The sequence below is a fragment of the Salmo trutta genome, chromosome 6 (assembly GCF_901001165.1).
Source record: "Salmo trutta chromosome 6, fSalTru1.1, whole genome shotgun sequence".
Classification (NCBI taxonomy): Eukaryota; Metazoa; Chordata; class Actinopteri; order Salmoniformes; family Salmonidae; genus Salmo; species Salmo trutta.
This window is the reverse complement of record NC_042962.1, coordinates 41,469,014-41,493,866: the sequence shown is the minus strand read 5'-3', so window position 1 is coordinate 41,493,866 and position 24,853 is coordinate 41,469,014. Positions and strand designations below refer to the sequence as shown.

General features: G+C 45.4%; 1 long non-coding RNA gene across 1 annotated transcript in view; it reads right to left on the bottom strand.

The window, feature by feature from the left end:
• Nucleotides 1–454: 454 nt before the first annotated feature.
• LOC115195928 (uncharacterized) overlaps nt 455–24,853 on the bottom strand; it is a 45,016-nt gene continuing 20,617 nt past the window's right edge. Inside the window, exons 4-5 of the long non-coding RNA XR_003878779.1 lie at nt 8,848–8,924; nt 455–1,334 (exon numbers count right to left, since the gene is read on the bottom strand). This is a non-coding gene — a long non-coding RNA (uncharacterized LOC115195928). The remainder of the gene's footprint in view (nt 1,335–8,847; nt 8,925–24,853) is intronic.

Genomic DNA, 24,853 nt, shown 5'->3' with positions numbered 1-24,853 from the left:
CTGCTGCCCATAATGTGCTTTTTCAAGTAAAGTATAATGTGTGTGGTGTTTATGATTTAAAACGGCCAAATGTAAGTTACGTTATCATGAAGACACTGTTGACCAAATTAAAATGTATGCTCTGTGTTGACTAACTATATTTATTCATCACATTCTGGACTTTTTATGGATCTATGTCAAGTAATGCCAGGGGAAGAAATGGCACAGCAGCCATTTTGGGAGGGGGTGTGGATGACCTCTGTAACGGCCGTCGTCAGAATGAGACCAAGGTGCAGCGGAGGATGTGTTCATCTTAAATGAATTTATTCAAGAAAGAACACGTTAAACAAAAAACAAGAAACCGACAGCCAAAAAGTACTGGCAGGTGCAAACACTAAACAGAAATTATTCACCCACAAACCCCAAAGGAAAAACAGGCTGCCTATGTATGACTCTCAATCAGCAACAACGATCTACACTTGTTCCTGATTGAGAGCCATACACGGCCGAAACAAAGAAAACCACCAACATAGAAAAAGAAACCTACAACGCCCACCCGTGTCACACCCTGGTCTAACCAAAAGAAGTGCACTAGATAGGGAATAAAGTGCCATTTGGGACGCATCCCTTCCCCCTACTGCTTTGATGTTTGTAGCTCTCAAAGACCTGGTGTAAGCAGTATGGCTCATGCCCATTGGATGTCTAGTTGGAGCCATATTACTTACACCAATCTGATTCCTTCAGATTTGCAGACACCAAACGAAGTAGGGGGGCGAGGATGTTTTCAGACAGGGGGGTGTAGAGCAGCAATGAGTGGGTCTGATTTAGGGTTGGAATAATCATTAATTTGTCCAGAATTCCAAGGTTTTCCAGAAATCCTGGTTGGAAGATTCCGGGAATCAAGAAGAAATAAGGCAGAAACCCGGGAATCTTCCAACTGGGATTTTCCAAGAAAATATGGGGAATTTGGGGAAAGTTACCAGAATTCTGCAATCCCAGTATGAGTCCATCTAGCTATCGCACCTACACCGCTCCAATCATGCTGTTCTTCTGGCGTGGGTCCGGCTGCCTGCTGTCCCTGTAGCCGCCGGGGTAGCGCTCAGGGGTGGCAAATCGGCCGGGGCTGGCGTCACGGTAACCGCCCCCTGCCCACTGTCTCGTAGCGGGGGGCACGGGTGCCTGGTGTGGGGGGTACATCCTGGCGCTGGTCAGCCCGGTGGGGCGAGGATGGGTAATACCTGGGGTCCACCTGTGGTGGCCCAGGGGGCGAGGTGGCCCGGGGCAGGCTGGAGGGGCTGGGACTCTTTAGGGGGGTAGTAGTTGTCTCGGCCGGGGTAACCGGGTGCTGTCCTAGACTGGGAGGGGTAGAAACATATTAGAGAGTGTAGACTATTTTTTTCATTTTTTTTTTCTCCAGTCAACTTGTGTGTGTGCATAAGCTTGTGTGTAAATGAGTGTCAAATCAAATCAAAGTCACGTGCGCCGAATACAACAGGTGTAGTCCTTACAGTGAAATGCTTACTTACAGGCTCTAACCAATAGGGCGAAAAAAAAGGTGTGTGTAAGTAAAGAAATAAAACAACAGTGAAATGACATTTGAAAAATAAGAGTAGCAAGGCTATATACAGTAGCAAGGCTATATACAGACACCGGTTAGTCAGGCTGATTGAGGTAGTATGTACATGTGGGTATGGTTAAAGTGACTATGCATATATGATGAACAGAGAGTAGCAATAGCGTAAAAAGAGGGGTTGGCGGGTGGTGGGACACAATGCAGATAGCCCGGTTAGCCAATGTGCGGGAGCATTGGTTGGTCGGGCCAATTGAGGTAGTATGCACATGAATATATAGTTAAAGTGACTATGCATATATGATAAACAGAGAGTAGCAGCAGCATAAAGAGGGATGGGGGGGGCACACAATGCAAATAGTCCGGGTAACCATTTGGTTACCTGTTCAGGAGTCTTATGGCTTGGGGGTAAAAACTGTTGAGAAGCCTTTTTGTCCTAGACTTGGCACTCCAGTACCGCTTGCCATGCGGTAGTAGAGAGAACAGGGGGGGGTAGTGCAGTAAGGAGGCTGCAGGCAGCTGGGTGTCTCTGATTCCCTCCCAGTGACTGTGAGGTGATTAGGGGGCTAAGCTCCTGGGGTAAGGAGACGCGCAGGGCGACTCACAGAGGCAGGATGGATCGCCTTTCACAGCCCCATTCACATTTTTCCCTGCTCACGCTCTGCCCTGCCTGGGCTAAGTTACACACACAGCCAACAACCAGAACCAAAGCCCAAAACTAGGCCTTCTCCCAGGTCAGATAGAGGTGACAGAGGGGAAACTGCACTGGTAAATTCCCTGCTCATTTTCATACATGCGTTTGTGATACCAACATGCTTTACACACACACACACACACACACACACACACACACACACACACACACACACACACACACACACACACACACACACACACACGATCATAAACCACGTCCCACCCGCCAGCTCTACATCCTCTGAGGATAATAAATGTCGATCTACTCATCAATCCAGCCATCCCTCAATCTCTGGATGGAGGGACGGATAAAGGGATAGATTAATAGATGTGATGCTGTGAAAGGGTCATTTCGGGGGCAGATTTGGCCTGTGTAAGCTGGTGGAAAGATGTTTAGGCTAGTGGGAAGATGGAGAAGGATGTGGAGGTGAAAGCCTGTTTGGAGGCCTTGAGCTGGGGTGAAGGCTCAGGTGCTCTCCCCTCCCTCAAAACCCCCGCTGGCCGGCTGCTAATCCCTAGTGATGAAACATCTGGCTTTCATTTCTCTCCATCTCTCGCTCTCTTTCTCTCCCTCCTTATCGCTTCTCTGGGCCCTTAGTGACATCATAGGGGCCCCGGTGCTGAATGATAAGGGACCACCTGTATGTCCGTGTTTGGGTGGTCAAGTCTACATAAACCACATGTTGTTGATGTCTGGCATGCCTAGCCCACTGCCCCACACACCACAGAGATCTCCCAAGGGAAGCACATACACAACTTGTTATGACGCACAGTCAACAGGTGCAGAGCTGTCACAATGAGCATGCCTGTGAGTGAACAGTGAGAGCTCTACTGTCACTAACTCTAGGAGAGATAGAGAGGAGGGTGCAAAGAGTGTTTTTAAACTCCATGTATGCATGTGAGTGTATAGGTGATTGTGGATGCACGCGTGTATCTAAATATACGTCAGTATAATGGATGTGTGTGTATGTATATGTACATGTGTGTGTGCATGTTTGTGTCTGTATATACACTATATACACAAACGTATGTGGACACCACTTCAAATTAGTGAATTCGGCTATTTCAGCCACACCGTTGCTGACAGGTGTATAAAATCCAGCACACAGCCATGCAATCTCCATAGACAAACATTGGCAATAGAATGGCCTTACTGAAGAGCTCATGGTTTCCATGGCCGAGCAGCCACATACAAGCCTAAGATCACCATGCGCAACGCCAAGCGTCGGCTGGAGTGGTGTAAAGCTCGCTGCCATTTGACTCTGGAGCAGTAGAAACACGTTCTCTGGAGACAATCATGCTTTACCATCTGGCAGTCCGATGCCAGGAGAACACAACCTGGCTGAATGCAACTGTAAAGTTTGGTGGAGGAGGAATAATGGTCTGGGGCTGTTTTTCCATGGTTCGAGCTTGGCCCCTTAGTTCCAGTGAAGTGAGAACTTAACGCTACAGCATACAATGACATTCTAGACGATTCTGTGCTTTGTGGCAACAATTTGGGGAAAGCCCTTTCCTGTTTCAGCATGACAATGCCCCCGTACACAAAGCGAGGTCCATACAGAAATGGTTTGTCGAGATCAGTGTGGAAGAACTTGACTGGCCTGCACAGAGCACTGACCTCAACCCCATCAAACACCTTTGGGATGAATTGGGACGCCGACTGCGAGCCAGGCCTAATCGCCCAACATCGTGCTCGTGGCTGAATGGAAGCAGCAATGTTCCAAAATCTAGTGGAAAGCCTTCCCAGAAGAGTGGAGGCTGTTATAGCAGCAAAGGGCGGACAAACTCTATGATTTTGGAATGAGACGTTCGATGAGCAGGTGTCCACATACTTTTGGTCCTGTAATACAACCTGACAGAGGGAGGTGTGATCCTATCCACATGGGCCAAGTGAACGCTACTAATAACATGTCATGTAATGAATCAGACTCACACCTCTCAACTGTCAACACTCAATGGTTGCATCCCAAATAGCACCCTATTTGCTATATTGCACACTACTTTTGACCAGGGACCATAAGGCTTTGGTCAAAAGTAGTGCACCATGTAGGGTATAGGGTGCTATTTACATTTTGGGACACACCCTTCACCATGCAAACAGCCCGTGAGATGTGGCCCAAAAACTGGGAGATGGTGCATGTTGTGTGTGTGTTATGTGTATGCGTCTATGCGCTGTGTGTTTGTGTGTGTGTGTGCGCAATGACATTTGGGCATAGTTTCCGCCTTACGACAAGGAGGAATTTGGCCCTGGTGAGTGAGGGGGACTATTTGCACCTGCCCAAGGAAACGGAAGGATAATTAGGCCCTGTGGTTCTTACCTGACCCTCAATACACTCCATTGGTGTGAGGGAACACAGCTGGTAGCTAGCAGCCATGGAGGCCACCGAGGGGTTGCTTGGAGGGGATCTAACCCTTTCTCTGGAGGATCCATAGCACTTACTGACGATCTGCATACGTGTGTGTGTGTATACGTGCGAGTGTTTCAGTTTGTGCTATGGACTTTCCAAAATAACGGACAGACGGAGGGATAGACATACACACACACGGCAGGCTGAGTGCTAGAGACAGAGGCCAGACCAGGCTGGTTTCACATTAAAGGGATACTTTCAGGATTTTGGTAATGCAGTCTTTTATCTACTTCCCCAGAACTAAACACCCATAGATTTCCATTCATTGCGCTAGTCGCAAAACTACCTCTAACTTCATTCATACTGGGCACAGAGACATACAAATGGTATCCACGAGTTCATCTGACTCTGGAGAAGTAGATAACGGGCCTCATTGTCAAAATCCCAAAGTATCCCTTTAAAGGAAAACCATTAGGCTGAAATAGAGAGAGGTTATGTGTGTTAATCAAACCAACCTAGATAAATATTGGGGAGAGGGCTTTCACACAGACATGTATGCACACACCCACACACAAAATGTCTCTGTGTTTGCCATCACTCTGTCTACTCTATAGTGAGTACTGTATGAATTACACTTTGCAGCACTGTATCCCACTGAGACCTTTACACAGGAGTAACACTAAAATGAGACTGAATAGCACCAACAATTCTATCAGATATGCTGGTGGCCAATTACTAAGTGGCCATCTATAAACTAAAAATACACATTCCAGATTTAACTACTGGTACTTCAACTGGTTCAGATCTACAATACATTGTCAGCCTTGACTAGATCTTTCCGTCTGTTTTGTGACTTCACTGGTCAGCGGTCAAAGACCTTCTCACTCACTCGCTCTCAAAGTGTGTGTTTATCCTTTGTTTTATTTATAAATCCATGATTTCATTTTCCAAAAATGCTTGTGCCTGCCTCGGTGTCTGTTGGAGAGGGAGAGACCGAAAGAGGGAGACAGAAAGAGCGTGACCTCTCCAGGCAGCCAGAGCCCACTGAGGCGATGACTTTATGAAAGCCTAACGGCTCAACCAGTTTAATTTCCAAAATACTGATTTCATTACGGGTCCGTTTCAGCGAAAACAGAGTTAGCGGGGGAAAGAGTGCCGCGGCCTGCATTTACTTCGGACCGAAACGGCAACACACTGCCACAAAAGGGAGCAATGAAGTGGCGACGCCAAGCAAAAAAGGTCATATCACTTCTTAACAGGTTCCGCAGAGACTTGAAGAACAAACAAGGACTCGTATTCAAAGTTTCCCACAGTAGGAGTGCTGATCTAGAATCAGTTCACCCCTGTCCATGTATTTGTTTCCATTGTGATCATAAGGCACTCCTACTCTGAGACGCTTTATGGATACAGGCCCAGGTCTCCCCTGTCCATGTAGTCTTATTCATTGTGATCTAAAAGGCAAAACTGATCCTAAATCAGCAGCACTCCTTCTCTGAGACGCTTGATACATACAGCGAGGAGCGTCGTGAATGAGGAAGACGGTATGGAAAGTCTACGTTTGGGTCTGAGAAACCTAAAATGACTTAGCATACCAATAAAAAGGTCAATGAATTGAAATGATCTGAATTGAAACGAGAAGTAAGGGATGAGATTAGTGAGAGACCGATGCTCATGTGCTGATCAAACATTTACCCAGCATGCACCTGTTTAGGCGACATACAGTGCTGACGTGGCCATCTGTCAGAGAGCGAAGCCATGCTCACGAGGGAGAAAACGCCCACCCACACACAGCACCAATCACGGATCATTAGGAGGAGAGAAGAGACCACCGATCAGTGGGTCGGAGATAGGTGCCGTGGAACAAAACTACTGAGCTGAGACCAGGGAAGGTTAAAGTCAGGTGCAGAGTGTATGTGTGGTCAGACTGGTCCTCGTGTTGTCTGTGTGAAGAGTACACACAGACAACCTTTCTGGTTAATAGTGTAGCCTTGCACTTTGTGAAGACATTTACATTACTACAGTAGCTCTGGAGTTAAATGTGCCATTCAGACCACACACACCTCTTCTGCAGACCCCAATTGATGAGGGTAATATCAGTCCTCCATCTGAAGCACTGGCCACCGGCTGCACATTAATCACACAATTATCAGCCCAGCGACCACTGTTCACGCACACAGCCTCGGCTCAGCGGCCTAATCCAATCACCTATGGGGTCATGGGCCGTTCAGACTGGATAACCTGGGGCTGAGCCGTGGAGCCCATGACCCAGTGCTTCAGAACAGTAATGACCTTAATGTGCTCCATATGGGGTAGAATGAGTGTGTGTTTTACCCCTCCCTCCCTCCCTCTCCCCCCGAGCACCAACACCCCAGGCTAGGGAAAAGCTGATCCCCACTACAGGAGCAGGGGTTGGGATGGGGAGAATAGAGGGGTACCACCATTCCCCCCCTAAGGCACTGGACTTTCCAGACGTGCAGCCCCAGCCGCATCCCCAGCAAGTGCCGGCTCCTTCCTCACAAAAGACAGGCCAAATGTATGCTAATGGAACACAGCCGCACAGCAGAGACGCACTCATTTGAGAGGAAATGACTCTCAATGAGCTGGGCCCCGGGGGGGGATCTCGCACAAAGTTCAGCTTGGTTTGAAAAACACATTTATTTCACTTCCCTCTCTATTTCTCTCTCCATATCGCTCTCCCCTTTCTGTATTATTTCCCCTCCAAAACCCAGAAATATACCCCCGTCCACACCAATCTCTCGCTCTTTGTTTTGTCAAATTCCTGGAATAAATTTAGGTCCCCCGTCTTGGTATTGACGCTTCGGGGAGATGTAGTGTTTCTGGGGTACAGGGCTTGTTTCATCCTCGAGTGAACATCTAAAACAAGAGAGCAAACATATAAGGTTTGCAATGAATCATTCGGAGGCAGTGCGTGCGGCACTTTCTTCTCTCTTTGTTCTGGTGCTGAAGACGTGCTGCTCTCCACCAGTGGTTGAATGCTCTTGTCACTCTGTACTGTAGTCTCACACAGAGACTTGAACAAAGGCTTGTGGGGTTGACACCTCTAACTAAAATCAGAAGAGAGGGCTAAGCGACAGCTCTGACATTTCTCTCGACAGTTCATTTAACCGCCTGCGATTCGACGCCGGTCGAGTGTGAGTAACCCTGAGTTACGTAGGCTGAGACATGTGTTAGCATAAGCTTAGCATTAGCTCAGGAAGGGCCTACTTGCATAAAGCCTTAGGCTTTAGCTCACAGTCCAGACCTAGTCAGTCACACTGCTCCTTTCAGTGGATGCTCTGTTCAGTTTTAGCGCATCTCAGTCAGCGTGGCTCCACTCCCTTCTCCTTGGCGTCCCTCATATCAGCTGGAGCAATAACCCGTGAAATGACAGCTCTCTCCGCACCAATCCACTGTGTGCTCTGGTTGTCTCCCAGGCCCACCACACTCCTGGTTAGCGCTGGGGGACTTTAACACAGGGGGGGTTGAGGGGAAAGAGTGTGTGAGTGTTTGAGTATGTGTACAGCAGGAACTAAGTCTACACGTGGGCACGTGTGTAAGAGCCATCTGACATGAGGATGTTGAGTCAGATGGATAGAGAGTGTTACATCATATAATGTATGTCATTTAGCAGACCCTTGATTCAAAGCGACTTACAGTAGAGCATGCATACATTTCCGTATGGGTGGTCCCAGTCGGAATCGAACCCGCGACTTTGGCATTGGGCCGTGCTCCGCTAACTGAGCTGCACAGAACCGCATCATGCTCATGCATAGTCTAGGTGGACCTCTGTGGCGCAGAGAAAGGATCCATCCTCCGTCTATTCTTCGTCTCCCAGGAGCTGGTCAGGGCTACTCCCGGGATGAGGAGGCTTTCCCAAGGCAAACACTCCAGATTTAATTATAAGCTCTAAAGAGGATTACTCTCTCTGCTGCCGTGTGTGTGTGTGTGTGTATTGTATTGTATTGATGGTGGCCTAAAACAGATAAGACAGACAGACACACAGACAGACGTGCATGCGCACATACGCCAAGGTTGGGCTCAATTCAAATTGAAGGCAGTCAATTCAGGAAGTGATTTGAAATAAAAATTCAGAAATGTAAAAAAACTTTTCAAATAAAAAGCAATTTATTGAGAAGTCACTGAAAACAATAAATGCCTTTTTCGATTATTGAATTGTAATTAAAATGTACTTCCTGAAATGAACCTACAAACAATTCGAATTGAGCCCAACCCTGACGCGCACACACAGCCTACCTGGAGTGGGCTGCGTACTGTCGCTCCACGTCCTCATAGCAGGGCGCCGGGCGGGTATCAGGTCCTCTCACGGCCATCTGTGGAGGAGAGGGGCACATAATGGTTAATATTATTATTACACACCTGTCTGTCTGTCTGTCTGTCTGTCTGTCTGTCTGTCTGTCTGTCTGTCTGTCTGTCTGTCTGTCTGCCTGTCTGTCTGTCTGTCTGTCTGTCTGTAACCCCCCCACCATCACTAGCTAAGCCGGCTTAGTGTTAAGATTCATATTAGGGTTAGCGTTAGCTATATGGGTAAGGGTTAACATTGGTTAGATGTAGCTGTAGCCTACAGTCAAGTGAGAAGGGACAAATAATGTTATTACAAATACATGCCTGTCTACCCCCACCGTCACATGATACGCCTCAGAATGGCTTAGTGGTAGGGAAGGGCTTTACAGTGCTACCATTTTACTCGCATATGCGCCTAAATATTTTGCTGTGCGACCAGGAATTTTTAGTTAGAAAATGTAAGGAGTCTAGCTTTAATATCTCAAATAGTTTCCATTGTGCTCCTAGTTTTGTTTGTGTGCAACTACATTTTTCAACTTAAGTGCACACATGCTCCTTGTAAAAAAAGGTCAGCGTAGGGTTTGTAGTAATGGTTGGGGGGGGGGGACAACGACAAAAACATGCAATCCCCTGCAAAGAGCTTTTTACCGCCACATCCCACTCCTCACATTCACTGTGTATTTATTCCCGTGTCACTATAATTATTCATATTCATATATATATATATATTCATATATATATTCATATATATATATATATATATATATATATATATATATATATATATATATATATATATATATATATATATATATATATATATATATATATATATATATATATATAATTATAGTGACACGGGAATAAATACACAGTGAATGAATATATATACACACAAATATATATAATATATATAAAAAAAATAATATAATATACACAAATATATAATATATATATAAAAAAACACACACGCGCACACACCCACATACATACATACATACATAAATAATATAATATATATATACACAAATATATAATATAAAAAACACACACACATACATACATATTTAAAAAAAAATATATATATATATATATATAAAAATGTATATAAAAAAATTATCTTTAACTCCGCATTGTTGAAAAAGGACCCGTAAGTATGCATTTCACTGTTAGTTTACACCTGTTCTTTAGGAAGCATATGAGAAATACAATTTGATTTGATATACAGTACCAGTCAAAAGTTTGCACACACCTACTCAAGAGTTTGCAAAGCTGTCATCAAGGCAAAAGGTGGCTACTTTAAAGAATCTCAAATATAAAATATACTTTGATTTGTTTAACACTTTTGGTTACTACATGATTCTATATGTGTTATTTCATAGTTTTGATGTCTTCACTATTATTCTACAACGTAGAAAATAGTACAAATAAAGAAAAACCCTGGAATGAGTAGGTGTGTCCAATCTTTTGACTGGTACTGTATATTTTCAATTTATCCACAGGCCTGCGCGCATTTGGACAATGGGTTGAACATTGCACTCCAAAACACCTTGATAATTGGCTGATTTCATGATGTCTTGCACACGTTTAAGGCTTCCAGTACCAGAGACAGTAAAGCAACGCCACAACATTATTGAACCTCTAATGTTTGATTGTCGGGAGAGTGTTCTTTTCTTTAATGTTTTTTTGGTTGTTGGTAGCTCTGGGGTGCCAATAATTGCAATTCAAATCGTAAACAAAAATGTAATTGGTTCTGCAATGTTGAAAATCCAGTAATGTGTGGAGACCAACTTATTTTAGAAGAAATGGGGAATTATTTAACAAAAGTGCAAGAGTGCCAATATACTGTATTTGGCTGCATCTGTAACTAGCTTCGACAAGGCTTTCCTAACCATACCACCATACCCATAGCCAACTCTCCTCTGAAAATGTATGTAGAAAGGGAAAGGGAAATACCTAGTCAGTTGTACAACTGAATGCATTCAACTGAAATGTGTCTTCCGCATTTAACCCAACCCCTCTGAATCAGAGGGTTAACTGCCTTGCTCAGGGGCAGAAAGACAGATTTTGACCTTGTCAGCTCGGGGATTCAATCCAGCAACCTTCCGGTTACTGGCCCAACGCTCTAACCATTAGGCTACCTGTCGCCAACCCTCCATGTCTCAAGCTAGACATAAACCATGAGCATAAACCACATTATGCCGAGGGGTAGGCCATTTGGGTATTGAGTATTGAGCCGCTCAATCTTTGTGTGAAGGTTAAAGGCATTATGCAAAGAGGTGCGGGGTAATGGCTGTAGTCGCTGTGTGGCATTTGTCTCGTCGGCCATGTTCCAAATGGCACCCTATTCCTTACATAGTGCACTACTTTTGAACAGTGCCCTATGAGCTGGTCCTATGGGCCCAGGTCAAAAGTAATGCACTATAGGGAATAAGGTGCTATTTGGGACGAAGCCAGGGAGAACGGGAAGCCGGGGGCCAGGGTTCAGGTTAGAGCCGCTCGGTTGCATGTTAAGTTTGGTCATATGTGTCTCTGGGGAAGAGAGAGAGATGGAGGAGAGAGGGAGAGAAAGAAAGAAAGAGAGAGAGAGAGAAAGAAAGAGAGAAAGAAAGAAAGAAAGAAAGAAAGAAAGAGAGAGAGAGAGAAAGAAAGAGAGAGAAAGAGAGAAAGAAAGAGAGAGGATAAGAGGGGAGAGAGAAGCAAAGAAAGAGATAAGAAGAGCAAAAGAGTGGGAGAGAAAGCAGGGGAGAGAAAGGGGAGGGAGAGACAGGGAGACAAAGAGAGCGACAGACCGAGAGAAGGAAAGAGGGAGAGAAAGAAAGACAACGAGAGAGGACAGAGAGAATGTCAGCATAGAGAGCTGAAATTCACTCCAAACATTTTAGTAACAGAGTTGGATGGGTGAATTTGATCATTGGCCAGTGGACTACTAGTGCACCATCAAACAAGAATATAAAATGATGTACTTTATCATTTTGTTCATGTTGTAGCTATCGAGCGGGTTAGTGTCAGTCTCTATGAATAGTGAACAGAAAAGTGTGTGTGCCGAAAGGCTTCGACTCCTCTAGGGTGGTGGTGGTGGTGGTTAACACTTCCTGGAGTCTGACCCCTCAAGCTCCATCCCACCCATACACCCCAGGGCATAACTGCTCACCATGGCAACAGGTTAGAGTATAAATCTTTTGGACACAAAACAGAGAAGATCATATTAAATTCTGTTTCCTATTAAACTCACACACATTTTGGTTACGAGCCTGATGATGTCGTGTAAGTGTGTGTGTGTGTGTGTGTGTGTGTGTTGCTGTGGATCGCAGAGCCAGTGTTAATGTGTTCTACAGGCAGGGTAGCTTACAGAGGACCAGACTGTCTCTGGACACACTAAGCAGCTGAGGCCAGGCCACATGCAGCCCATGGTGCATTGTGAGAGGCTGGGGTTCCCCTCCACTCTTCCCACCATGGATGACCCTTTTGTCGTAAGAAATTAAAACGTTACGAATTTGACCGGACTACAGACTGCCATACAAGACTGACGGACTATTTTCCCTCACAGTAAAAGACAAACGTCATAGCCAATGGAGAACCACACAGTAAGAACACAGGCTTTTGAGTAAAGGACGAGTTGATTTAAGCTCAAAAAAATCACCCTTTCTTGCTCGTTTTCCCCAGAAAACTAAGCGTCTGGAGTGCCACTAAGTGTGCCGCAAAAACACACCAATCAAGTAGTTAAAGCCAGCTGTCGCATTCATCAGAAATACTGTGCATATACAGGAAATGAGCACTTCACTCCCCTCGCAATTTATAGTCACGTGCGTACGATAAGCCTCAAACGAGGGCCTGAATGTCTTGACATAAAATACGAGGAATGCTTTCATGGTAAAACGGAGGTACAAGAGGGAAAAAATAATATTCTGAGCCCCTCTCTTTCTCGCTCCCTCTCTTTTTGAACAAGAGTAATTGCTTGTGTTCTGCCATCCATCCATCTCTGATGCTAATTAGCCGCATCGCTCAGTGAGGAATCGCAGCCTGGCACTCCCCGCAGCAGAACACCCCTCCCCCCTGCTGGCAGCGGACGTGTCCGCCTGCAGTCGGCTGGCATGAAGCAGCGGCGGGCGAAATCCATCCAATATCTGCAATTCCTCATAATTTTCCGTAATGAGATTCCATTGATTTCCGCTCGGGAAACAAACTGGCACTGAGGGAACAGTTTTAGCCGTGGCAGGAGGGTGGGGGCTTTCAGGGGAACTGAAGTCTCAAACTGTGTTACTTTGTTCAAGCTGTGTCTCATGAAACTCAAACTGTGTCTCGCTACTAGCTCAAACTGTGCTCATGGTGCTCTTGGTGTTTTGTAAAACAAACAAACTGTACTCAGTCAGTCTCTAAATCTCAAAATCTCACTCTGCGGATCTCTCCCCTATGTCTGGCCCTACATTACGTGTGGTATTGGTCTGTTTGACGCTTCACTGCTACAGTCATGCAGCCCCCCCAATGTCCCCTAAACACTCCCAGAGCTCGTTAGCAGCAGATGGTAAGACTGGCTCATTTAGGGCCTAGTCATGCCTCCCCTTACATCCATGTAAGGTTACTTCCAAACAGAGTGGAATGGAGATCTAGCTTGATCAGTGCAAGTACATGGTACAATCTGCCTGTAATTATATTAACTTGTTATGGGAAATTGGGGTGGGACGGTGTGTAAAGGAGTAGGGTGAGGTTCAGTCATTTACATAAACTTATTTGTAGCCCTTGGGGGGTGCGCTGTCCAATCGGCCTCTGATTGACTTGTAACTTTTCAACGACAGGGTTGGCTAAAGAAGCCCTCCCCCTGGAGAGCTATGTAGGTGCATGGTTTTAGTTAAACCCTGTTGTAACACAACTGGTTTGGATACCGGTCATCAAGGTCCCGGTGAGGAACTGATTAGTAGAATCAGGTGTGCTAGATTAGGGTTGGAGCAAAAGCCTGCAGGAGGTGGATCTCCAGGAGGAAGTATTGGCACAACTGTGGGTTTGAGTGGTGTTCTCCACCTGTTCAGGGTTACAACTTTGAGTCCAAAGGTAGGGGTGTGAGGAAAATCCACAAAGGGTCTGACTAATGATTTTGGTGGAGGTGATGAGGAATGGGGTATTTCCGCTTGCCTGGCTCCAGGTGAGCTGCAGTATCGGTTCTCCCGTCTATTTAAAATGTTACGGTGCGTTTGCTCACAGCGCGTGTGTTTGTGAGAGGAAAATGTCCCCCATAGTCTAGACCCACAGAGTGCTTCCAGTACTATGAGCATTACAGTATTCTGTCAAGTCATGGCAGCATGCACACCCAGGGAGCCTGCCAACATCAAAGATGAGAAATTATGATCTCAACACACACACACACGAAAAATAAAATAAAAACTGAGGGAAAGGTGATGTATCCCAACCCAAGGGAAGGCGAGAGTGCGGGGAATCGGGATTGTGTTCGATTGCAGTTTAAACTGCAAACAGATCACACCCACTCTCCTGTTGGTCAAAGACAAGCTTTCAAGCCTCGGGGATAAAGAGGCCCAAATCAGTCCCAGGAGCCTTTGTCGGAGAGATAACCTAGTCGGGACTGTGCTCACGGAATTCAGAATGAACCGACATAAAACAAAGAGAAGAAGTGAAGCGCTTTGTGTCAGGTGATGAGGAGGCGGCGCGGGGGAACGAGGACTGAGAGGAGAGGGGGGTTCCGTGTTCGGAATGACTCATCGTGACTTTGAAAAGCATAGAGGAAAACTCTGGAGAGAACTGATGCGACACATTAAAAATGTGTGTGTGTATTCCACATTACATGTAGGGTGTTTGCAAACACATTCATCAAAGAAACATCAGAGCGGACAGGAGAAAAAAGGCAATATCAAAAGCCATTCCAAAGACAACGGAGGTAAGCTAGCTAAGCCACCAACAAAACTTAGAAACAAAACAGAATAAAGAAGCTCAGAAGCCACTGATGACAGATTGAGGGTTGAAGATGACATTGTCTCTAGATGCTGATCTAAGGTCAATTTGTCATTATACCCTCTTATGGTTATTAACCAGGTAGGCCAGTTGAGAACAAGTTCTCATTTACAACTGCGACCTGGCCAAGATAATGCAAAACAGTGCGACAAAAACAACTGAGTTACACAAACAAACGTACAGTCAATAATACAATAGAAAAATATATGTACAGTGTGTGCAAATGTAGAAGATTAGGGAGGTAAGGCAATAAATAGGCCATAGAGGCGAAATAATTACAATTTAGCATTAACACTGGAGTGATAGATGTGCAGATGATGTGTAAGTAGAGATACTGGGGTGCAAAAGAGCAAGAAGATAAATAACAATACGGGGATGAGGTAGTTGGGTGTGCTATTTACAGATTGGCTGTGTACAGGTACAGTGATTGGTAAGCTGCTCTGAAAGCTGATGCTGAAAGTTAGAGAGGGAGATATAAGTCTCCAGCTTCAGTGATTGGGTGTGGTGGGTAGTATATGGGGCTTTGGTGACAAAACGGATGGCACTGTGATAGACTACATCCAGTTTGCTGAGAAGAGATTTGGAGGTTATTTTGTAAATGACATCGCCGAAGTCAAGGATCGGTAGGATAGTCAGTTTTACGAGGGTATGTTTGGCAGCATGAGTGAAGGAGGCTTTGTTGCAATATAAGATGTCGATTCTAGATTTAATTTTGGATTGGAGATGCTTAATGTAGTCTGGAAGGAGAGTTTACAGTCTAACCAGACACCTAGGTATTTGTAGTTGTCCACATATTCTAAGTCAGAACTGTCTAGAGTAGTGATGCTAGTCGGGCGGGCGGGTGCGGGCAGCAATCGGTTGAAGAGCATGCATTTAGTTTTACTAGCATTTAAAAGCAGTTGGAGGCCACGGAAGGAGTGTTGCATGGCATTGAAGCTTGTTTGGAGGTTTGTTAACACAGTGTCCAAAGGAGGGCCAGATGCATACAGAATGGTGTCGTCTGCGTAGAGGTGGATCAGAGAATCACCAGCAGCAAGAGCGACATCATTGATATATACAGAGAAAAGAGTCGGCCCGAGAATTGAACCCTGTGGCACCCCCATAGAGACTGCCAGAGGTCCGGACAACAGGCCCTCCGATTTGACACACTGAACTCTGTCTGAGAAGTAGTTGGTGAACCAGGCGAGGAAGTCATTTGAGAAACCAAGGCTATTGAGTCTGCCGATAAGAATGCGGTGATTGACAGAGTCGAAAGCCTTGGCCAGGTCGATGAAGACGGCAGCACAGTACTGTCTTTTATCGATGGCGGTTATGATATTGTTTATGACCTTGAGCGTGGCTGAGGTGCACCCATGAACAGCTCGGAAACCAGATTGTATAGCGGAGAAGGTACGGTGGGATTCGAAATGGTCGGTGATGTGTAACTTGGCTTTCAAAGATTTTAGAAAGGCAGGGCAGGATGGATATAGGTCTATAACAGTTTGGGTCTAAAGAGTCTCCCCCTTTGAAGAGGGGGATGGCCGCAGCAGCTTTCCAATCTTTGGGGATCTCAGACGATACAAAAGAGAGGTTGAACAGGCTAGTAATAGAGGTTGCAACAATTTCGGCAGATAATTTTAGAAAGAGAGGGTCCAGATTGTCTAGCCCAGCTGATATGTAGGGATCCAGATTTTGCAGCTCTTTCAGAACATCAGCTGTCTGGATTTGGGTGAAGGAGAAGTGAGGGGGCTTGGGCAGGTTGCTGCAGGGGGTGCAGAGCTGTTGGCAGGGGTAGGGGTATCCAGGTGAAAAGCATGGCCAGCGTAGATTTGCTGGTCAAGGGCAGTCAAGTCTGGGGTGAACCAAGGGCTATATCTGTTCTTAGTTTTTTTTATTCAATGGGGCATGCTTATTAAAGATGGTGAGGAAAGCACTTTTAAAGAGCAACCAGGCATCCTCTACTGACGGGATGAGGTCAAGATCCTTCCAGGATACCCGGACCAGGTCGATTAGAAAGGCCTGCTCGCTGAAGTATTTTAGGGAGCGTTTGACAGTGATGAGGGGTGGTCGTTTGACCGCGGACCCATTACGGACACAGGCAATGAGGCAGTGATCGCTGAGATCCTGGCTGAAGACAGCAGAGGTGTATTTATAGGGCAAGTTGGTCAGGATGATATCGAAGAGGGTGCCCATGGTTACGGACTTAGGGTTGTACCTGATAGGTTCCTTGATAATTTGTGTGAGATTGAGGGCATCTAGCTTAGATTGTAGGATGGCCGGGGTGTTAAGCATATCCCAGTTTAGGTCACTTAATAGTACGAACTCTGAAGATAGATGGGGGGCAATCACTTCACATATGGTGTCCAGGGCACAGCTAGGGGCTGAGGGGGGTCTATAACAAGAGGCAACGGTGAGAGACTTATTTCTGGAAAGGTGGATTTTTAAAAAGTAAAAACTCAATTTTTTGGGGCACAGACCTGGATAGTATGACAGAATGCCAGCTATCTCTGCAGTAGATTGCAACTCCGCCCCCTATGGCAGTTCTATTTTGTTCGGAAAATGTTGTAGTTGGGGATGGAAATTTCAAGATTTTTGGTGGCCTTCCTAAGCCAGGATTCAGACACGGCTAGGATATCAGGGTTGGCGGAGTGTGCTAAAGCAGTGAATAAAACAAACTTAGGGAGGAGGCTTCTGATGTTAACATGCATGAAACCAAGGCTTTTACGGTTACAGAAGTCAACAAATGAGAGCGCCTGGGGAATGGGAGTGGTGCTGGGGGTTTGGAACAGAGAGTAAAAGGAGCAGATTTCTGGGCGTGGCAGAATAGATTGAAAGCATAATGTACAGACAAGGGTATGGTAGGATGTGAGTACAATGGAGGTAAACCTAGGCATTGAGTGACAATGAGAGAGGTTTTGACTCTAGAGGCACCAGTTAAGCCAGATAAGGTCACTGCATGTGTGGGGGGTGTGACAAAAGGGCTATCTAAGGCATATTGGGCAGGGCTGGGGGCTCTACAGTGAAATAAGACAATAATCACTTACCAAAACAGCAATAGACAAGACATATTGGAATTAGGGAGAGGTATGTGTACCCGAGTGATCATAGGGTCCAATGAGCAGAAATAGGTGAGTCAGGAAGCCGATTCAGGAGTCAAGGCGATTCAGACAGCTAGAGGGCTGGGGCTAGCAGAAAGGCCTTCGTTGACGTCGCAACGGAAGAGCCTGTTGAAGCCACCTTGGACGATTATGTCGGCAGACCAGTCATGATGGATCGGCGGGGATCCGTGTCGGCAGTAAAAGGTCCAGGCCAATAGGCAAAAGAGGTATTGTAGCCCAAGAATTAGCTGGTGGACCTCTTCGGCTGGCCGGGAGATGGGCCTAGCTCGAGGCTAGCTCAAGACTAACTGGTGCTTGCTTCGGGACAGAGACGTTAGCCAGGAGTAGCCACTCGGATTGCAGCTAGCTAGCTGCAATGATCCGGTGTAAAGGTTCAGAGCTTGCGGTAGGAATCCGGAGATGTGGTAGAGAAAAAGCAGTCTGATATGCTCTGGGTTGATATTGCGCTGTGTAGACTGGCAGGTATTGACCGAGCTGAGGCTGGCTGGTGTCCAAGTTAACGGTGAAGACCGCTAGCAGGGGCTAACTGACTACTAGCTTGTTAGCTGGCTAGCTTCTGATGGGGTTCTGGTTCTAAAGTACAAAAATAGCAGATGCGTACCCCATTGGGTGAGGCGAGTTGAAGGAGAGTATATTCAATCTGTAGATGGAAAGTGAGATTAAAATATATACGAAGAAAAATGAGGAAAACGATATTTACACGGGACAGGACAAGACAAAACACATGTCCGACTGCTATGCCATCTTGGAAACAAATGGTTAGGGATGTGAGGGAAGAATGCTGTGCATAGGTCTAACGTCAATCTCTAATGCTGCTCATCCAGGGTGCAGGGTCCCAGTCTCTCTTTGGCCAGACCCATCGGTCTCCAGTTCAATTAACATACGCTACATGACCTGCTCGTCGAACATCGCATTCGAAAATCATGGGCATTAGTATGGAGTTGGTCCCCTCTTTGCTGCTAAAACAACCTCTTCTGGGAAGGTTTTCCACTAGATGTTGGAGCATTGCTGCGGGCACTTGCTTCCATTCAGTCACAAGAGCATTAGTGAGGTCGGGCACTGATGTCGGGCGATTAGGTCTGGCTTGCAGTCGGCGTTCCCATTCATCCCAAAGGTGTTTGATGGAGTTGTCATGACGTTGGCCTCTTTGGGTACAGGGAGGACAGTTGGCCCCCTCCCCTTTGTACCATCCCCCAACCTACCTTCCCCCCAACCCAGGCCCTGTGTGAAAGGGTTGTAAAAACTCTAAGAGGAGAATCTCCTACCACATGTTTCATAGAGAGACAAAGGAAATTCTTCCAACTCATAGAATTGGAGAACCGAGCGACATGTGTGTTCTGGAGAAGGTTTGGAAGATTGGTGAAGAATCCAGCTACGAACTGGTCCGCTTGGTACAATTTTGTGATACTCAGAAGAGACATAAAACTGTTTATATAATAGCCTCAGCGATGAGACTTGCATCATAATGGTTGTATAAAATGTATTAATAAGGATAAAGCTATTTGTAATACATTGAGATGCTATGTACTGATGTTAATGTGATAGAATTGGATTTCTGTACCAAGCTTCACTCAGCCATCGGCACGCCCCCCCAGGGACACAGACAGGACCAGGCGTCATTTGACAAGCCTGTTCTAGGGTCACTATAAAACTATACCCTGATTTACATTTCTCCAGACCAGGCCTCCACTCCATTAGTGAGTTGGCCAGTAGGTTTTACCATCCAATTCCTCTACTGAAAGTGAACTACACCACGTGGTTAACTTTTAGACTATCGAGACCGACAGAATAAGAACAAGTCTTTGATATTAATTATTAGTCTGCAACTAAGTAAATTATATCATCGAACGCGAAGACCAACGAAACATCCATTCTATATAACGACATTAATGAATGTCGCTTTGAAAGATCCATTCTAACCGAGAGAGAGAGAGAGAACTCTCCATCAGAACGACGCTCGAACAAGGATCCCGACGACACATGAGCGTAAATATATATTGATTGCAATTGTTCCCGAATGAGTGAGCCTTCAATTGTCAATTGTTAATATTAATGAACTCTGTGTACCTTCTCAGCTGACCGTTTATGACCCATTGTCTAACAGACCAGCCATGCCTGTTAGCCATTAGGGCACATTACTATACCAATCCTTTGTGACGATAATTACTGTTTGTATGTTTTCTGTTAATTACTTAGTATAGTAAATAAATGATTTTAAGACAATTGATGTATGGATGATTTTAGTAAAGACCGGGTTCGTGCAGATACAACAATTTACGACGTTTGGAATGAGACTGAACGCGAGGTAAAATACACCATTTAAACCAGAAGATAATCGGCCTATATTATAATATAGGAAAGTTATATTAGGAAAATTATAACTTTGTAATCTGAATATTTTCCTTAGTGCCCTGATCTCCTAGTTAATTACAATTAAACGATTAATCAGTTTAATCGCGTGATAATAATTACAGGGAGTTAATTGATAAACATGTCTTCAGTTTAATGGTACCCCAAAGACACGACAGAGTTGAGGTCAGGGCTCTGTGCAGGCCAGTCAAGTTCTTCCACACCGATCTCGACAAACCATTTCTGTATGGGCCTTGCTTTGTGCACGGGGCCATTGTCACTGAAACAGGAAAAGGCCTTCCCCAAACTGTTGCAACAAAGTTGGAAACACAGAATCATCTAGAATGTCATTCTATGCTGTAGTGTTAAGATTTCCCTTCACTTGAACTAAGGGGCCTAGCCCGAACCTTGAAAAACAATGCAGACCATTATTTCTCCTCCACAGTTGGCACTATGCCTTGGGGCAGTTAGTGTAATCCTGGCATCGGCCAAACCCAGATTAGCTCTTCAGACTGCCAGAAGGTGAAGTGTGATTCATCACGCCAGAGAACACGCTCCACTCCAGAGTCCAATGGCAGCGAGCTTAACACAACTCCAGCTGACGCTTGTACATTGCGCATGGTGATCTTAGGCTTGTATGCGGCTGCTCGGCCATGGAAACCCATTTCATGAAGCTCCCGACAAAAAGTTATTGTGCTGACATTGCTTCCAGAGGCAGTTTGGATGGGCACTCGGCAGAGTGTTGCAACCAAGGACAGACGATTTTTACGTGCAACGCACTTCAGCACTCTGTGGTCCCATTCTGTGAGCTTGTGTGGCCTACCACTTTGCGGCTGAGCCGTTGTTGCTCCTAGACATTTCCACTTTACAATAACAGCACTTACAGTTGACCGTGGCAGCTCTAGCAGGGCAGAAATGTGACAAACTGACTTATTTGAAAGGTGGCATCTGATGACAGTGCCACATTGAAAGACAATGAGCTTTTCAGTAAGGCCATTCTACTGCCAATGTTCGTCTATGCAGATTGCATGGCTGTGTGCTCAATGTTATACAGCTGTCACCACCGGGTGTGGCTGAAATAGCCGAATCCACTAATTTGAAGGGATGTCCACATTTTTTTATATATATAGTTTACCTCTGTCATTATGGAAAGCAACCATTTCTTTCTCTCCTTCTCTCTCTCTCTCACCTCTCTAGCTCTCTGTCTCCTTCCTTTGTGTCGTTCTCGTCCAGCCCAATCTCAGCTAAGCCTTAGATAAACACACGTGCACACACGCACACGCGTGCATACGTACACACACAAGCACTCACAAACTCGCACTAGGATGACCTAGGTGTGTGTGGCAATACGTTTTTTTCTTTTTAAAACCCCACCAGATACAAATTCACACACAGGCACACACCATCGAAGGGCACCGAACCTCAAATATGTGCAGACCAAAGGCAGTTACGAGTTCAGCGCACTTCAGGGGGCCAAGCCAAAGCCTCCCGACCCACCCTGCCCCATAACAACTTACCCACAGTCCACGCACACACACACCTTACAAGGCTGGAGTGAGGGCCACTGCCACGGCCGGCTGCAGTTACAGCCTATAGCTACTGTGATTAAAGGCTAGTGTTAGTCCCCACTTTTGATTTGGGCTGGGCTGAACTTCTCAATTATACTGCAGCTTATGTAATTATATGGGTCTGTTAGAAGTTAGTCTTTGTTTCATACTCCAGGAATAACTGAGCGACTGGCATAGTTAGGAAAGGGCGGGAGACTATGATCAGTGAAACCTGAAAGGGGGTTACAATTGGGCAGTCAGTTATACCAAAGTGTCCAATAGACACGCTGACATGAGAAGAGCTTAGAAGGGAGAGAAGGGAGAGATCGAGAGAAAGGAGAGAGCAGACATGGGGTGAATTTTTTTTTGCATTTGCTTTAGCCTGCCTAGAGAGACAGATGGGCAGAGTTTGCAGTTTTGCAACTAGGACGCCCACTAGCCTCAAAAGACTCGCCTGAAGGTAGCCCGGTACCAGTTTTTAAAAAAATGAATGGAAGTATACACTGAGTCTACAAAACATTAACAACACCTGCTCTTTCCATGACAGACTGACTAGGTGAATCCATGATCCCTTATTGATATCACTTGTTAAATCCACTTAAAATCAGTGTAGGTGAAGGGGAGGAGACCAGTTAAAGAATGATTTTTAAGCATTGAGACAACTGAGACATGGATGTATGTGTGTATGTGTGCCATTCAGAGGGCGAATGGGCAAGACAAAATTGCCTTTGAATGGGGGCATGGTAGTAGGTGCCAGGCACACCGGTTTGTGTGAAGAACTGCAACGCTGCTGGGTTTGTCACACTCAACAGTTTCCCGTGTGTTTCAAGCTGTCCACCACCCAAAGGACATCCAGCCAACTAGACACAACTATGGAAACCATTGAAGTCAACATGGGCCAGCATCCGTGTGGAACAGTTGACACCTTGTAGAGTCCATGTCCCCACGAATTTAAGCTGTTCTGACAGCTTCCTGATCTTCTTACAGCGAGGGAAAAAAGTATTTGATCCCCTGCTGATTTTGTACATTTGCCCACTGACAAAGAAATGATCAGTCTATAATTTTAATGGTAGGTTTATTTGAACAGTGAGATACAGAATAACAACAAAAAATCCAGAAAAACGCATGTCAAAAATGTTATAAAATGATTTGCATTTTAATGAGGGAAATAAGTATTTGACCCCTCTGTAAAACATGACTTAGTACTTGGTGGCAAAACCCTTGTTGGCAATCACAGAGGTCAGACGTTTCTTGTAGTTGGCCACCAGGTTTGCACACATCTCAGGAGGGATTTTGTCCCACTCCTCTTTGCAGATCTTCTCCAAGTCATTAAGGTTTCGAGGCTGACGTTTGGCAACTCGAACCTTCAGCTCCCTCCACAGATTTTCTATGGGATTAAGGTCTGGAGACTGGCTAGGCCACTCCAGGACCTTAATGTGCTTCTTCTTGAGCCACTCCTTTGTTGCCTTGGCTGTGTGTTTTGGGTCATTGTCATGCTGGAATACCCATCCACGACCCATTTTCAATGCCCTGGCTGAGGGAAGGAGGTTCTCACCCAAGATTTGACGGTACATGGCCCCGTCCATCGTCCCTTTGATGCGGTGAAGTTGTCCTGTCCCCTTAGCAGAAAAACACCCCCAAAGCATAATGTTTCCACCTCCATGTTTGACGGTGGGGATGGTGTTCTTGGGGTCATAGGCAGCATTCCTCCTCCTCCAAACACAGCGAGTTGAGTTGATGCCAAAGAGCTCCATTTTGGTCTCATCTGACCACAACACTTTCACCCAGTTGTCCTCTGAATCATTCAGATGTTCATTGGCAAACTTCAGACGGGCATGTATATGTGCTTTCTTGAGCAGGGGGACCTTGCGGGCGCTGCAGGATTTCAGTCCTTCACGGCGTAGTGTGTTACCAATTGTTTTCTTGGTGACTATAGTCCCAGCTGCCTTGAGATCATTGGCAAGATCCTCCCGTGTAGTTCTGGGCTGATTCCTCACCATTCTCATGAGGTGAGATCTTGCATGGAGCCCCAGGCCGAGGGAGATTGACAGTTATTTTGTGTTTCTTCCATTTGCGAATAATCGCATAAACTGTTGTCACCTTCTCACCAAGCTGCTTGGCGATGGTCTTGTAGCCCATTCCAGCCTTGTGTAGATCTACAATCTTGTCCCTGACATCCTTGGAGAGCTCTTTGGTCTTGGCCATGGTGGAGAGTTTGGAATCTGATTGATTAATTGCTTCTGTGGACAGGTGTCTTTTATACAGGTAACAAGCTGAGATTAGGAGCACTCCCTTTAAGAGTGTGCTCCTAATCTCAGCTTGTTACCTGTATAAAAAACACCTGGGAGCCTGAAATCTTTCTGATGGAGAGGGGGTCAAATACTTATTTCCCTCATTAAAATGCAAATCAATTTATAACATTTTTGACATGCGTTTTTCTGGATTTTTTTGTTGTTGTTATTCTGTCTCTCATTGTTCAAATAAACCTACCATTACAATTATAGACTGATAATTTCTTTGTCAGTACAAAATCAGCAGGGGATCAAATACTTTTTTCCCTCACTGTATATCGCTCAGATATAGGACAGACACTTCAAAACAAACTTTCTTTCGATTTTCTTTTGACTATGTTTTTCCATGTATGAATCTGTTATTCAATGCATTTCTATGGGCTAATAGCAGTAAGGCCAAATTCAATGTTTCATCAAATATTTTTTTTTATATCTAAAATTCAAATATCAAAATGATCCTTGGTTTGACCATCTTAAAACAATTCCATATGTTACCCCCACTATTTATTGTTTCTGCAGTGAGGATTAACCCTCTTCAGATAACTATTTTGTAACCTATCTGCAGAAAAACATTGTTTTGAGCTCAAAAAGCAGTAGTAACAGTATGTAAATCAGGGAGCCAAATTAACGGCTCTTTCACCGATGCGATTCGGTTTATGAACGACCCATCACAAAAAACTAGGCTGTCGAAGTATGGTATTGTCCAAAAAAG